The sequence below is a fragment of the Ascaphus truei genome, chromosome 2 (genome assembly GCF_040206685.1).
Source record: "Ascaphus truei isolate aAscTru1 chromosome 2, aAscTru1.hap1, whole genome shotgun sequence".
Lineage (NCBI taxonomy): Eukaryota > Metazoa > Chordata > Amphibia > Anura > Ascaphidae > Ascaphus > Ascaphus truei.
In genome coordinates, this window is record NC_134484.1 from 102,444,132 (window position 1) to 102,460,683 (window position 16,552).

The 16,552-nt window shown below is 44.3% G+C and overlaps 1 protein-coding gene across 1 annotated transcript in view; it reads right to left on the reverse strand.

Moving 5' to 3' along the window:
- MTFR1 (mitochondrial fission regulator 1) overlaps window positions 1-13,162 on the reverse strand; it is a 50,171-nt gene extending 37,009 nt beyond the window's left edge. The window contains exons 1-3 of the mRNA XM_075584022.1: window positions 12,987-13,162; window positions 10,330-10,436; window positions 5,718-5,797 (exon numbers count right to left, since the gene is read on the reverse strand). The gene's annotated coding sequence lies outside the window, so the exon portion shown is untranslated. The remainder of the gene's footprint in view (window positions 1-5,717; window positions 5,798-10,329; window positions 10,437-12,986) is intronic.
- Window positions 13,163-16,552: the final 3,390 nt, after the last annotated feature.

Below are 16,552 nucleotides of genomic sequence, written 5' to 3' on the forward strand. Positions count from 1 at the left end.
GGTGCTGCAGCGGCTTTCCCTGCTCCCCGAAGCCTCCCCTCCTCATTGGCTCACAGCCACACCACGTGACGCGTCGCCGCTTGGGAATACAATTCTCTTGCATCCCCTGGCGGCTGACGCGTCACAGCGTGTAGCGAGCCGTGCAGGGAGGAGCGACTGGGACCTGCTCGGGAGGATACCATCAGATGGTAAGTAGCGCGCACGCGACCACGCGCGCCGCCGGATGCAGCGGGACCAAAGCCTAACAGTCTCCTTTCAACACCTTTTACTTCTACTGTGCTCTCTCACCTTTAAACCTTTTTCCCTCACTGCACCTAACCCGTGGAACTCCCTCACACACTGAACACGCCAAACACCTTCTCTCCGCACCTTTAAGTTAAACCTTAAAACTCACATCTTAAATGAAGCATTTCAATAGCCCAAACTAATGATTACTGTGCTACACCCAGCTACTCCTACCCAAACATTGTGGCCAAGCACTGCCATCTACTGCACTTACTCCCTCACCAACTGTCTAAGGCCTGGGACATAGTAAACACTTTTGTGCTGCTGCTCGCTGTTGCTTGCTGCCGCTCGGGAGCGCTTGGGAGGCGGGTATCACTGTGTGTGTGTGTCAATTGGTAGCTAATCAGTGTGTGTGTGTGTCACTTTGAAGTGGTCTGTGTATACGTGTGTGTGTATACGTGTGTGTGTGTGTGTGTATATACGTGTGTGTGTGTGTGTGTGTGTATATACGTGTGTGTGTGTGTGTGTGTGTGTGTGTATATACGTGTGTGTGTGTGTGTGTGTGTGTGTGTGTGTGTGTGTGTGTGTGTGTGTATATACGTGTGTGTGTGTATATATACGTGTGTGTGTATATACGTGTGTGTGTGTTATATAATATTTTTTAAAAAATTTAAAAAAAGACATATGAGAATAAATTTATTAACATTGTGCAACTTTGATAAATATATTCAGACACAGACACCTCTCTGCTGGCTCTGTGCTTTGCTGGTCTGGTGGCTCTGCTATCTCAGAACACCGACACAGAAGGAAAAAAAAAAGGCTGCAGCCCCATTGGATGGGAGCGGTCACGTGACTGCTCCTCCGCTCCCCCAAGCGGCAAAATTTCAAACTCTCCTGTATCTTCTGATTTTCTCAGCCTCCGCACGCATCAGCAAGCATGCGGAGGTAGAAACTATCGCCGCGCTGATTACAGATGCAGGGGCTTTGTGCATCTGTTCAGCGCGGCTCAGCCCACCTCAGCGACGCTGATTTCACTATGTCCCAGGCCCAAGGCCGCGTTCACACAGGGGGATCTTCGCGACGCTGCGTGCGCGCGTCTCCGTCTGCTGGGCGATGTGTGATCATCCCCAGCAGACGGAATGATCCGACATAGGGGAACCTCCCGATCCAATACAGCCAATAACATTCTAAAAGAAAAACGCATTTGTACGTCCAGTCGACTTGAATCAACTTTATGTGCCTTGTATTCAAAAGGCTTAGTGCCATGATAATGTTGCCTAATCACATATGCACAAGTTTCGTTCAAAATGTAAACTCATTTGTGCTTACGTTATTACATAGCAGCACTTTAATGATTATTTTCTTTGCATCATTTTATTAACTAAGTAGAAAAATGAAATATTTACCCAGACATGGGCTGGGTCTATCAATGTTAACAGCATGGATTGGCTGCTGAAACTGACGTCACGCTGCTGCAGACATCACAGTTTTGAAAGACTCCAGCTACTGCAGCAGCGTCAACGCCATACTTTGCAGCCAATTTTAGTTTCAATACTGAACCCTACCATTAGCCGCCAGAAATCTGTGACAAACGCGCGCACGTCGTGTAGCGTGCTGTGTGAGCGGGGCCCAAGTCTCCCACACCATTTACATTGTAAGCTCTCCAGGGCAGAGATTCTGTCCTATGGTGTGATTGTGTTTGTTGCACGTATTGTATTATAAAGCGCCAAGTACAGTACTATGTGGGCACTATATGAATAAAGTCATACATAATGGTTGAAGATATGCATTTTATCTCATGTCCAGTACCATGTACAGAAAATAAAAAAACTTAATTGGTAGATGAACTAGAGAATTAAATGACAGGAGTCCCTGATCTTCAGAAAGAAGTACCGTAGTGGTGCACACCTTAGGCTATTCATACTTAACATTTAATTCATCACCAAAATAAATCCCAATAACTTACAAATTAATGTGACAATGTAAAAACATACACGTATAATAGTATAATTAAAAAACAGGTGAGTGGGAAATACAATGTTTGTTGAGGGGGAAAATAATTGGTTCCATTAGTCTGAGGGACAGAGATGTATAACCATAGGGTTATATATACACTGTGTAAGGTAATGCTGGTGTATATTGATGTGTCAGTTGGTTGGAGACCATAACAACCATTATACCGCTTTTGACCCTACAAAGATCTGTGGCAAAATCTATAAGTGGTAACGAGTTACAAGTAAACTTATGTCAGGATTCAGGTGTAGTGTGATGCAATAGACAGATAATTGTGCCTGTGGGCAATTGCTGCAAATTGCCAATAGGTGGTGGATGTAAACGGTAGCTCTAACAGGCTGCTGGACCAGGAAATAAGCCATACTACTGTAAAAATAAAGTACTGATTATACCTTGATATATCAGTGAGAGCCTAGCAGATGACAAATGATTGATTGCATTAGGAGTATGACTTCATAAACCTGATCGATGCAGCTCCGGCTGCTTACTGTCTACTAAAATCAAGCTGTAATAGCACAATGCAGCTCTAACTGGCTATCACTGGTAAATAGTATAGCACATAAAGTAACATGCAACTCTAACAGGCTAATCCTGTTAATCCTACTGGACGACTATAAACAATAAATCTGTGGAGGTAGTAGACAGTAAGCAGCCAGAGATGCAACTACAGTATCAGGTTTACGAGTTCATACTCTTAATACAAAATCAGACATTTGTAATCTGCTAGACTCTCACTTAGGCCGGGGCCATAGAGGCTTCAGGAGAGCGGAGGCGCGCTGACGCTGAGGCTCGCCTGCTTAGTCAGCGCGATTCCACGGACTTGCAGGCGAGCCAGTGTGCGCGAAGGGAGCCGGGGCAGTGACGTCGCTGGCCAATCGCCCGCGACGCACTGAAGTCAACGTCATGGCGCCGTGACGTTGACGCTGCTTCAGGCTGATTTATGCCAATCTTGTGGTACTGGGCCTGTGGAAATGAAGTCCTTGAATATTAAATGCAATGGTTTGGCTGTTACTGAAATTAGCTCCTTAAGAACACTTGGATGTGCCATCGAGGCCAGGTGCTTTATTTACTTTAAATTTATCAAGCCGTCTATGCACTTCTTCCTCAGTTAACCAATTGTGCCTTAATACACAGAGGTTGTTGCTTCCTCCTGTGGCACTATTTTTGCAATTGATTCTTCCCTGGCAAATAATTTCTTTAATACCTCAGCTTTTTTTTTTTTTTTTGCCTGCCCATCTCACACTGAAAGGGTCCTATATTTTATTTTCTAATCGTTTTGTTATTAAAGTACTTAAAGAACATTTTAGGGTTGATCTTACTTTCTATTGCAATCCTTTTCAATTTTTGCTAATTTGATTGCTCTTTTGCAACTTGTTACAGTACATTCCTTATTCTGATACAGTATGCTGCCTCCGTCCCTTCTGACTTTAAGACTTTATATCCATCAGTTTTTTACACAGTTGGTTTCTAGAGCTGCATCATTTTTAAACAAATTAAGATTATTTGGAAAGGGATGTAGTCTTTTAATGCAAAGTGTGTGGCCTTCATTTCACAGGCAGGCAGCACCAACAGCAAGATCACTGTGATTTAGAGAGGCAGTACAAGTGGCACTTACATATTTTTGTAATCCTTTTTAGTTTTAATATATGCCACCTTTGATTACCTTTATTGAAAACGAATTACCTAAGCTGCCGATCGATTTGTTCTCCTGCAAATCGATCAGCAAAGATCCTGCTTCCCAGGGTTCAATAAATGGCCGCCTTTCAGTTTCAATCAATTTTCCTGTCAGTGTAACTCAGCAGCTACAATGTACTCATATGACGGAGGTAACATTATCTATTGTTACAGTTTGCAGCTCAAACTGCTGGGAATATTGGCAACAAATTATCACAAACAGGAAAGTGTTACAAACATCTTGCAGTGCTAGAGGTAGGCTAAAGCCTGCTATAGAAATCAAAAGATGCTCAGTATATTAAAGCTGCAATTCAAGCTGCCGTTTTTTTTTTTAAATATATATATTTTTTTCCCCCATTCAATACAATCTGCTCACTGACAAGTGATTAGCTAAGCTGCAGATCGATCCGTTCTCCTGTAATCAATCGCTTGCTCCGGGTTATTTAATTCAGTTCTTGCACAGCATTGTGGGCAATGTAGCCCTGGAATATGATTGACTGGGCAGTTACAAGATACAATTGGTGCACTTTTAGAGAGAGGGCGGGGCTCAAGAGCCAGAGCCTATCAGAAGGGGACGGGGACTGTCACTTTGGAAATGCTTCCTACATTAGAAACATTAAAAATGTCTTTAAAACATTTTTGTTTTTTAAATGCTGCAAGTATTTTCTCATAGTACAGAACTGATTTATTAAACAAAACACACATGTAGGATATTGCTTGAACTGCTGCTTTAAAACTTATTAAAATGGCATTAAGAGTTGAATAATATTTTTATTTTTATTTAAATGTATGTATTATCCAATACTATAGAACTGATTTATTTAAAATAAAAAAAACACACGTAGGATATTGCTTGGTTTGCTCCTCTTAAAGCTGCAGTTCAGTCAATATCCTGCATGTGTGGTTTTTTTAATAAATCAGTTCTGTAGTAAGAAAAAATACTTTTAGCATTTTCTGTTTTAAAAAAAACAACTAAAAAAAGACCAATTTTCTTGTATTCTATTTTAACAGCCATTTGCTAAGGCACTGCCCCTTCATGTCCTGTCACAAGCTCTGGCACACCCCTTTGTCAGCCCTGCCCTCCCTCCAGCACATGTCAGTGCAAGAGTGCTCATGAATATTCATGAGCTTCCACTGACTGACAGAAGCAAAAAAAAACATATGCCAGCTCTAATTATGTCACCAAATTTCGCCTATCAATACATGGAGAACGAATTGACCTGCAGCTATACTGTTCTTTAGGTAATTAGAGATTGCACACATAAAACTATTGAAGTAAAAAAATAAATTAAAAAAAAAAAGACTGAACTGCAGCTTTAAAGAGGATTCTTAGGCCTTGTCCTTGCTAATTGCTTGCGAGAGCGCTACGCGATGAATCGCATTAGGGTAATGTAATTGTGTATAGTGCGCACGTGCACGTTACCCGGCGAGTAACTTGAGCAGACAAATTATTTTGTATTTGCCGCACGACGGTGGGGTCACATGAGCAGTTAGCCCAATGAGGGCGAACCAGCTCCGTGACGTCACGGCCACGCACCCCAAAACGCCCTCTGTCACATCTGCCTGCAGGACAGAAAATCTCTCCTGCTGCAGGCAAGCGTGATGCCGTGTGAAGGCTTCCGTACAGGCAGCATGGTGAGTGAGGCCTTAGTCGTGACCGGACTGGTAGATTGGGTGTAATGGAGAAATATAGGAGTTACTGGAAGTGATTGGCCCCATGAAAATATTGAATGTCTTTCTCCTTTCCTCAGCCATGTGACAACATAAATAAATGTAAAAAGGAGGTTTATTTAAGTCCCCGTTACCTGATACGGACATTGGAAGAGCTGGCCACACAATTGACGAAAACACATGTATCGGTATAAGCTTCTGCAATTTCTGGAAACTGAAAAGAACAAAGATGTAAGTTTTTATAATGCCCAAAAATATAAGGAGATCCTAATTATGAAACAAAAAGGCCACATATTAATAAGTTAAGATTTGTCAAATAATTTGATATCAAAAATATCCTCATTTGTCATGAATTCAATAATGATTTTACAATGCTATATTGCATATCCCTTCCCTACTCCCACTGTAAATCATTATACTACAAATTGTATATAAATTGCTGACTTGCTGTACAACGACCATACAACTGAAGAAACCTGTGAGGTTGGAAAGCTTGTACACCATTCTTCTGACAATAAAAGGATAAAACGTATGTCCAGACATCTCTCTGTACCCTGTGCAAAAGCTATGAATCTAAAATCATGTACAAATAGAACATTAAAACGACTTTGCAGGAGATTAACATCTGCACTGCCAAAATGAACTAATTTATTGCAGGGCCTAAGGGGACAGAAATGCCAGTCAGATTGGGAATTACATAAACAAACCTAAACTCAGATAATATTGTGCATGCGGCATGTCTGCCCAAACGACCAAAGAGAAAACAAACTGTTATATGTAGCCTACAGATAAAGGGAGTTAAACGGTAACATGAAAAATCGTTGCATAAAAATCTAAGATTAAGACCTGAAATAAAAAAAAACTGCAGGAAGATACAATATTTAAATAATTGCCTCAATTTGTAAAAGAAATACATGTAAAATAATAAAACATTTTATGCATTTGGTCAAACAAGAAATGCAACCTAGATGCCAAATCAATTTGGACTCTGTTAAGAAATATATGCCCATTAAAGTACACTCCCCACTTTAGTCAAATAAATATTATACCATTGTAATGTTTGATTCAAATAGAGGATGGCACCATATTAGCTGTATTACTTCTACAGGCCAATGAGATATTGGTTCAGAGCAATGCCAGCCACAACATGTCCCTTCTTCAGACTCATGTTGACATCTTTCTGGTCATGGAAAGCTCACATCTTTTTGAACCACTTGTTCACTAAAAAAAAAGTGTCTCACTTTTTTGTCTACTGTTTGTTTCCCAAATGTATATGTTTAAATGTTTTTCACATCTAGGCCGAAAACAACCAACTAAAGTTCCAGTTTAGTTCACACTTTATCACTATATTAATATAACTTTCTTGGTAACAAATGTTATTAAATAAGCAAATCAATTTTTAGAAAAGCAAAAAGGTGGCAAAAAGAGAAATACACCAAAATTGCTCCGAATTAGAACATTTGATGCGATTAGTTTCTGTAAAATAAAAATATAGAACTGAACCTTTAGCAATTCAATAAGCACGAAATAATGAAACAGTGATCACAATTAGTGTACAGCATATAAACACCTAAAGTTTAGTTTACACAGAACAAGTCACATCAACAAATATTCATTTGGGAGAGGGGGGAAATGAATTGCCGAGAGCGCTTTCATTTCACAACAAAGAATTTTACTTAAAGATTTAATGTTCCTTTCATAGACACACACACACACACACCACACACACACACACACGTAACAACTGTCAAAGCACCAACTCCAGATAAATAATGCTCTTTAGTGAAGATTACAATAACGATTTTCACAGCAGAACAAGACGATAAGGTTGCCTGTGATGCTGTGTTTTGTTCAGGGATAATACAATTCAACATAAGTAACATGTAAATACTGTGATGGGCTTGTTTTTTCTTCTTTCTTTGCATTAACTGAATACTATATACTCTGCCCAACTACTTTACAGAGCAGCATTTATGTTGATGGATGAATGCTAGAGATATATCGATATATACCAATAACTACACACATTTTACAACTCATCAAGCCCTGATTTATTCTTTGAACGTTAATTCAGAGAACAGGATTCACATATAGGACAGACTGAAACTGTACTGTATCAGTGTATCGTTAAACACGAGGGAAGAAAAGCCTGAATTTATTAACTATTCTTTAAGACAAGAGTGGCCTAGAACTGTCCTCTCTGAGGACATGCCACACAGATCAAAGCTGGGGAAGAAAATCGCAAACAAATACAGATGCAAAATGTTGCAGCAATCAGGTACGAAAAAAATATATTTGTAGAAATGTCAAGGGCATGGAAATATTACTTTACATCAAACATACAGTAGTGGATCTTAATAAGGGAAATAAGGCAATTTGTAAATATAAATATTTTTGGCCCGAGTAAGCAGGGCTATGTCCTGAAGCAGCCGAGTCTTGTTATATATGATTGTTGTTTGTAGGACAAGTGCCTATTCAACATCTGAAAGGACTATTTGATATCCTGTTTAGATGCTAATTCTCTAAAGAAAAGCAAGTGAAGGACATATCTGTAGATCTGAAGGACAGAGGTCCCTATTTAACATGATGCAAGGACATCTTCACCATGCTGGAGAAAAGCCCAGTTCTTTTTAAATGAATGGGACAAAAATATTGTCTAGTAGTACAAGGAAGCGTCACAGCTAAATGAATAGCAACCAGACATGGCCAGTCTTGTCCTATAAAGACACTAGAAATTATTACATTCATGATGATCAGTACATCTACAAAAAGGACAGAGCAATCCCAGTTTAGGAATTGGGGCTGAATAACAGGACGGTACCACCTGTGGTCATACTTAGATTTCCACAAGGTGGTCTGGGGGAAACGCTGAACAAGCTTCATTTTTTTTTTTTTTAAAGAACTAACAAGATGCATCCTCTGAAAAGATGACTCTCAAACAGGGCGTCTGGAAACACAGCATACATGAGTCACTGGGGTGGAGGCAAAAGGCATGAAACCTGTGTCTCCAAAACTTAGAAACACAACTGGAAGCATCCAAAACGGATCTGAACATTTTTTCTTACCCATTCTATGTCAGACAGACAGGCAACACAACAAAAGCGGGATGGAGGAAATAACCCTGATGTATAAATCTATTCTGTGTAGATTGCAAGGAAATAAAAACAATGCATTTCATATGAATTTAACAAGGCAGAAAGGAACTGCAGTTTTAATTAAGTGTGTTTAATATATACACACACACACACCCACACACACACATGTGTTTAGGTTCTACTCTGAATAGGACTCATGCTTGTTCTCCCCCCCCCCCCCCACAAAAAGAAATACTGATGTATTTCTAATAGTTTTGCCGCGAACAAATGACCTCCAACGCTTCGCCATGAGTTGCCCCGCCGCCGGCCACGTCGAAGCTAAGGTAAATGCTTAAACACCCTACCCAAAGACCCTAACCCCCTTGAATTAACTCCCTACCTTAAGCACTAAAACCCTTTAAATTATCCCCGTACCGTAAGCAGTAATAAATCTTAGCTTAGAAGAGGCCGGTGGCAGGGATTCCAGCGGCGGATCGGCTGCAGCGGGGTCTGTCTGCGACCGAACACCGGTTGTGATTTTGTCGCAGTGAAACGGCTGCGACTTAATATCACATTCTGGTTTAAAGATGTTCAGCAGATACCTATCCTGTGAACCACAGTATCAAGCAAGACTCGCCTGCTTCAGGACAATCCTACTTAACCATTGTCCCACTTACCCAGTCCAAAAATAATTAGTTTGACAAATTGCCTTATTACGATCACCTATATTTCACTGTTGTCCTACTGCAGACTTGATCTAAAGTAAAGTAATATTTCCAGGTCCTTGTCACATTTCTAAAAATAATTTCCCTTCATCCCTGATTGCTGCACACATGACATTTCACACATGTATTTGTTGTATATTTGGTGATGTTCGCTGTTTTGCTTCCCCCGCCTTTGATCTGGAAAATAGACGCCAATACTAGCTATTAGGGAGGCTTGACGCACCAAATCCAAAATGGTAGGTCTGTGTTTAAACCTGCACGATGCACTACAGGTTCCTCTGGCAGTGTCTGGGCAGGTGTTCTTCAACTCCAATTGGTACTGCAAATCCTTATGATCCTGGTGCTACCACACCTTTCCCTTATTTTAAATTAGCAGTTTGGATCTTTTCTACACAGTGAAAACAAAGTTGCTGCAACACAAAGTAATACGGAGTATATGTACTCTTTTGCCACCTGTTCTAATATCCTGACAAGGAATGGTGATACCAATAATTATTAGCGTTCTCTGCTGACATCAAAATGACGGCTATTGCAACAATGCACCAATGAACTGTTGGTGATACATTATAGGACACGAGAGGGGGCAAAATAAAGTTAATGCAAAAAAGTTGGCCTGTCCCTTGATAACCTCCATTAGAGCTATATGGATTCTGCTAATTATGCAGTGTCCACTAATATTAAACTATTGATATGATACAAGAAGCCATCTGAAGTGGAGTTCAATCACATCACTTTACCAGGGGAAATAAGCACAAGCGTTAGGTTACCAAAACAAATATTTGTGTTTGACTAATTTGTAATGCTTCTCTTTCCCATTACAGTCTCCTCATTTGCACGTCTAAGTAAATTTAGAGGTTGAGAGAGACACACCGCATCACAGGATGTAGAATACCTCACAAGCCATCTGAGATGAAAGGAGACAAGACAATAATTCAGTGTACATTTACCTGGTGATGACCCAACTTCCGAGCGCGATGAACATTCAATCGTGAGAAAACATCAAACGGAAGTGATCTTGAAGTAATCCCTTCTTTATATAAAATGGTGAGATATCCTGTTGACAAAGAGAGGCTGAAGTTACAGTACGTCTAGATCTTTCAGACGTATATGGCTCACCCTTTCACTCTGTTAAGGGAGAAGGTGATGTCGCACAGGTCTGTGACAGCAAGGCGCATGTAAGAAGGTGATGCCACGCAGGTCTGTGATAGCATGGCGCATGTAAGAAGGGGATGCCACGCAGGTCTGTGATAGCATGGCGCATGTAAGAAGGTGATGCCACGCAGGTCTGTGATAGCATGGCGCATGTAAGAAGGTGATGCCACGCAGGTCTGTGATAGCATGGCGCATGTAAGAAGGTGATGCCACGCAGGTCTGTGATAGCATGACGCATGTAAGAAGGTGATGCCACGCAGGTCTGTGATAGCATGACGCATGTAAGAAGGTGATGCCACACGGATCTGTGATAGCATGGCGCATGTAAGAAGGTAAATGCCACACGGATCTGTGATAGGATGGCGCATGTAAGAAGGTGATGCCACACGGGTCTGTGACAGCATGGCGCATGTAAGAAGGTGATGCCACACGGGTCTGTGATAGCATGGCGTGTGTAAGGAGGTGATGCCACACTGGTCTGTGATAGCATGGCGTGTGTAAGGAGGTGATGCCACACTGGTCTGTGATAGCATGGCGTGTGTAAGGAGGTGATGCCACACAGGTCTGTGATAGCATGGCGCGTGTAAGGAGGTGATGCCACACAGGTCTGTGATAGCATGGCGTGTGTAAGGAGGTGATGCCACACAGGTCTGTGATAGCATGGCGCATGTAAGGAGGTGATGCCACACAGGTCTGTGACAGCATGGCGCATGTAAGAAGGTGATGCCACACGGGTCTGTGACAGCATGGCACATGTAAGAAGGTGATGCCACACGGGTCTGTGACAGCATGGCGCATGTAAGAAGGTGATGCCACACGGGTCTGTGACAGCATGGCGCATGTAAGAAGGTGATGCCACACGGGTCTGTGACAGCATGGCGCATGTAAGAAGGTGATGCCACACGGGTCTGTGACAGCATGGCGCATGTAAGAAGGTGATGCCACACGGGTCTGTGACAGCATGGCGCATGTAAGAAGGTGATGCCACACGGGTCTGTGATAGCATGGCACGTGTAAGAAGGTGATGCCACACTGGTCTGTGATAGCATGGCGTGTGCAAGAAGGTGATGCCACACTGTTCTGTGATAGCATGGCGTGTGTAAGGAGGTGATGCCACACAGGTCTGTGATAGCATGGCGTGTGTAAGGAGGTGATGCCACACGGGTCTGTGATAGCATGGCGTGTGTAAGGAGGTGATGCCACACAGGTCTGTGATAGCATGGCGTGTGTAAGGAGGTGATGCCACACAGGTCTGTGATAGCATGGCGTGTGTAAGGAGGTGATGCCACACAGGTCTGTGATAGCATGGCGTGTGTAAGGAGGTGATGCCACACGGGTCTGTGATAGCATGGCGTGTGTAAGGAGGTGATGCCACACGGGTCTGTGATAGCATGGCGTGTGTAAGGAGGTGATGCCACACAGGTCTGTGATAGCATGGCGCGTGTAAGGAGGTGATGCCACACAGGTCTGTGATAGCATGGTGCGTGTAAGGAGGTGATGCCACACAGGTCTGTGATAGCATGGCGTGTGTAAGGAGGTGATGCCACACGGGTCTGTGATAGCATGGCGCGTGTAAGGAGGTGATCCTGAAATTACAAGAGGTTGACTACTGAAGTCTATGGGGAGCAGCTGGCATTATCCTGACTGGCAGCAAAGGGCTTGAGAGGCTGCGTGTGACCTCCTCACAAAGAAGTCAGACAGACTTCATGCAACCACTCGCACTAATGCTCACACTATCAGGACACACACACACACACTATCAGGACACACACACACACTATCAGGACACACACACACTATCAGGACACACACACACTATCAGGACACACACACACACTATCAGGACACACACACACTATCAGGACACACACACACTATCAGGACACACACACACACACACACACACTCACTATCAGGCCACACACACTATCAGGACACACACACACACTATCAGGACACACACACACACTATCAGGACACACACACACACACACACACACTCACTATCAGGACACACACACACACACACTATCAGGACACACACACACTCACACTATCAGGACACACACACACTCACACTATCAGGACACACACACACTCACACTATCAGGACACACACACACACTATCAGGACACACACACACTATCAGGACACACACACACACTATCAGGACACACACACACTATCAGGACACACACACACACACACTATCAGGACACACACACTATCAGAACACACACACTATCAGAACACACACACTATCAGAACACACACACTATCAGGACACACACACTATCAGGACACACACACACTATCAGGACCCACACACTATCAGGACACACACACTATCAGGACACACACACTATCAGGACACGGACACACACACACACACACACACACACACACACACACACACACACACACACACACACACACACACATATCACGTACCCGCCTCGCTTCCCCGGCACTGGTTGGTGTTGGTCTCAGTGTCCGCGCGCCGCGGTCTTCCCGTGACGTGTACCCTGCACGCGCACCCCTCTCCTACTGACAGTTATCCCGGCAATCACACTACGAAATTTCCGACGCACAGCTACAGGGGGGAATCCTTCGGCTACGTCACTAAGCGTGCGCGCGACACCGCGTCGGAGTGCACGAGTCGTAGAAAGGTGATTTTTGCGACGCCATATTTGATTAGGGCAGTTTGCATTATATGGTAATTAACAGAACGCGGGCAATTGTATTACGTTATCTCTGGCTTCGGACTTTTGCTCGGAGTCCTTTCTTGTAGTTGCTGGGTAAATAAGAAATTGCCGCCGATTGTATGCTGCAGCTATACCATATATTTGTTACCTCGAAGCAGCTTCAGTCGCAAGTTATCGCGTTATCTAGAATGGTGGGTTTTTTTTTGTTTTTTTTTAAACAAGCTTTATTATTCTTAGTACCTTTAACATATCAATCCCAGCCAACCAGCTTTGTAACCTGCACATTAATCATACAATCAGGACGATAGAAAAAAACTGTCTGAGCCTTCTCTGTTTAGACCTCGAATTTTATCTGAAAAGGAAATACAACGTTGCAAACAGCGCCACCAACGTATAATCTATATGTAGCCCTTTTTGTGAACGCCTGCAATAAGGAACTACTGTGGTGCATGTACCTGTGTCCTCAGGAGCTCTGAGCCTCCGCTATTTGGGAGCCTGGGGTCATACCTTTATTAATCGCGGTGCAGCGCCTCCACTTGCCCAGGATCCCCATGATAGAGATTATACCCTGAACAAGAACATCACAACAGCATTATGCAACAGCAACCTTTTATATATCATGCATAAAGAACAAATGATCTGCAGAATAAACATATAACATTACACACACACACCGTGGCTCGGCCACACCTTATTAGGGATAATGTCCTGTACATAGGTGGCTCTGCCACTCTCCCTAGGAGTATATCTTATAACCAGTATAGGTATGGTACCATAGGATTTGCACAGTTGGCCCAATTAGTTAGTGGGAGGCGGGATCAGCGCCTGGTGACCGGTGTAGGTGCACTTATAAACAATGATACCTTCCGGTCACTGCGATGACCATCACACTCCACGCAGGGTCCTAGCGTTGCTCCAGCCTTTCGCCGTCACTCCTTGCTGCAGCGCCGTCTGTATCCAATCCAAGATGGCGGCCGCAGCTCCGCAGCCAAATCACACTAATGGGAAATGTCCCTACCAACTAAGGCCGTCCTTACAAAACAGCACCCTACGATGACAGGGGAATACTCCTCGGGCCGGGGGGATACCTTTCACCTAAGCGGACGGGTCACTGACCCTCCGCTCGCGCACACGAGGTTCCGCCAACCTCCTCCTTCACCTCCCTCTCTGCTCTCACCCACCGCCCACACGCATCCGGTTCCTCTATACAGAGTCTCGCACCCGATTGGTTCTCAGCCTCAGCTGACTCTCTCACAGTTCGGAGTTCAGAGTTCAAACCCCCAAAGTCTCCACAGATTGGTTACCCTTCGCGCGCTTCTCTCGCGCATGCACAGCCCAACTTGTACACAGTGACCTTGCTGACAGAATGACTAATATGGCGCTGCCTTTGTGATTGACAGCGCGGAACCTTTAGATATATATATGCACATCCTTACATTCTCCCCTCTCCAGAATCCAACGTCCCCGCTGGACTACATAAACCACATATATATCTAACTATTTACACAACCCTCTCAGTCCTAGATCAGATTACACATTCCGTTAATCAGTACCATCATAGCTTGCATCCTATGCCGAGCCCACTGCTGAGCCTCATAATGGGGTGCCCCAAATTGATCATATGCCATTCGCATGGGAGGCTGACAGGCTCTTTGACTTCGCCGGGGTTGATTCTCCTCTGCTTCTTCTGCAGAGTATCCAGTCTCAATTTGTGCTTCCATCTCTACCCTTGAGGGGTTTCCAACATTAGTACTGTCTCTTTGGGGTGTGAAACATGGACTTTGAGGATCTAGGGGCTGACTCGCGGGAGTCAAAGGGTCAATGTTCGGGCCAAGAGGCTCTTTACCCGTGGCTCCTTCGGGAGATGCCTCCGCGGCCGGAAGGCCCCTTTGAGAGGTTCCTTCCATTGGATCCTCAGAGGTGGCAATTTTTACAGTCTCTGGGCCATCCTCTGTGTGTTCCACTCCTCCATCTATGGGCGTGGCTGGGACTTCCAATTCATCCGTCCCTACTCGAGGTATGGGAAGCAGATGATTCCTATGCCACACTTTTACGCGGCCTTCAGAATCCTTGATCCGGTACACAGGAAGACCAGGCATTTGTGACTCCACCTCATACACACCCTCCCGCCACCGGTCTGCCAATTTATGCTTCCCAGGAACACCTAAGTTGCGTAAGAGGACCGCATCTCCGGGGTGAATTTCCTTATGACGTACTTTGTGATCGTAGCGCCTTTTATTTCCCGCATTCAGTTGCACAGTCGTCCGTTCAGCCAATTTATAGGCCAACTGTAAACTGTCCCTTAGTCGCTGGACATATCGGAAATGCGTCCTATTGGATACCCCATCGGTAGATATCCGCAGGCGCACATCCACCGGTAACCGGGCTTCTCTTCCGAACATCAAAAAATACGGGGTATACCCAGTGGACTCATGTCGGGTACAATTATACGCATGTACCAATGCCTCAACGTGTTTACTCCACTCCGTCTTTTGCGGGCTCGTCAGAGTTCCTAACATATCTAACAAAGTGCGATTGAACCGTTCAGGCAAAGCATCCCCTTCGGGGTGGTACGGGGTAGTACGCGACTTGGCAATGTTCAGTAGTGTGAGCAACTCCCGTATCAGTGTACTCTCAAAGTCTCTGCCCTGATCAGAGTGAAGACGATTCGGCAACCCATAGTGAATGAAATATTTCTCCCATAGTACTCGGGCCACCGTTACGGCCTTCTGGTCTTTCGTAGGGAACGCTTGGGCATACCTAGTATAGTGGTCAGTGATCACTAGAACATTACTAACTCCCCGATTGTCAGGCTCGATACAGAGAAAATCCATACATAAATGGACCGTCCCGTTCTTCTTGCGGACTACCACAATGGGTGAGGCGTAAGGGCTCCGAGATTCCTGCACGATGCCAGCCGTTTTCATCTCGTCGATTAATCCCCTCACTTCGTCAACATCCCTGGGGGCAAGCCGGCGGGAGCGCTCCCGGAAGGGGGTAGCGTCGCTCATTCGGATGGTATGGTGGGCGCTGCGACTGCAACCCACGTCCATATCACCAGTGGAGAACACACTCCTTCGGTCGTGTAGCTCGTTCAGCAGCCTCTTCCTCCATACATCCGGGAGTGGCGAGTCGCCGAAGTCAAATTCCAACACTGACTCGACGGTAGTAGGTGGGCACCTAGAGGGTCCCGTCGAAACCTTCTCCTCAGGAGTTACAGGGTATATCCTTCCCAGCATCTGCCGCCTGTCGATAGTCATGGGGTACGGGGATATATTCTGCACGTACACCCAGGTGCGCCTCGGAATCTTC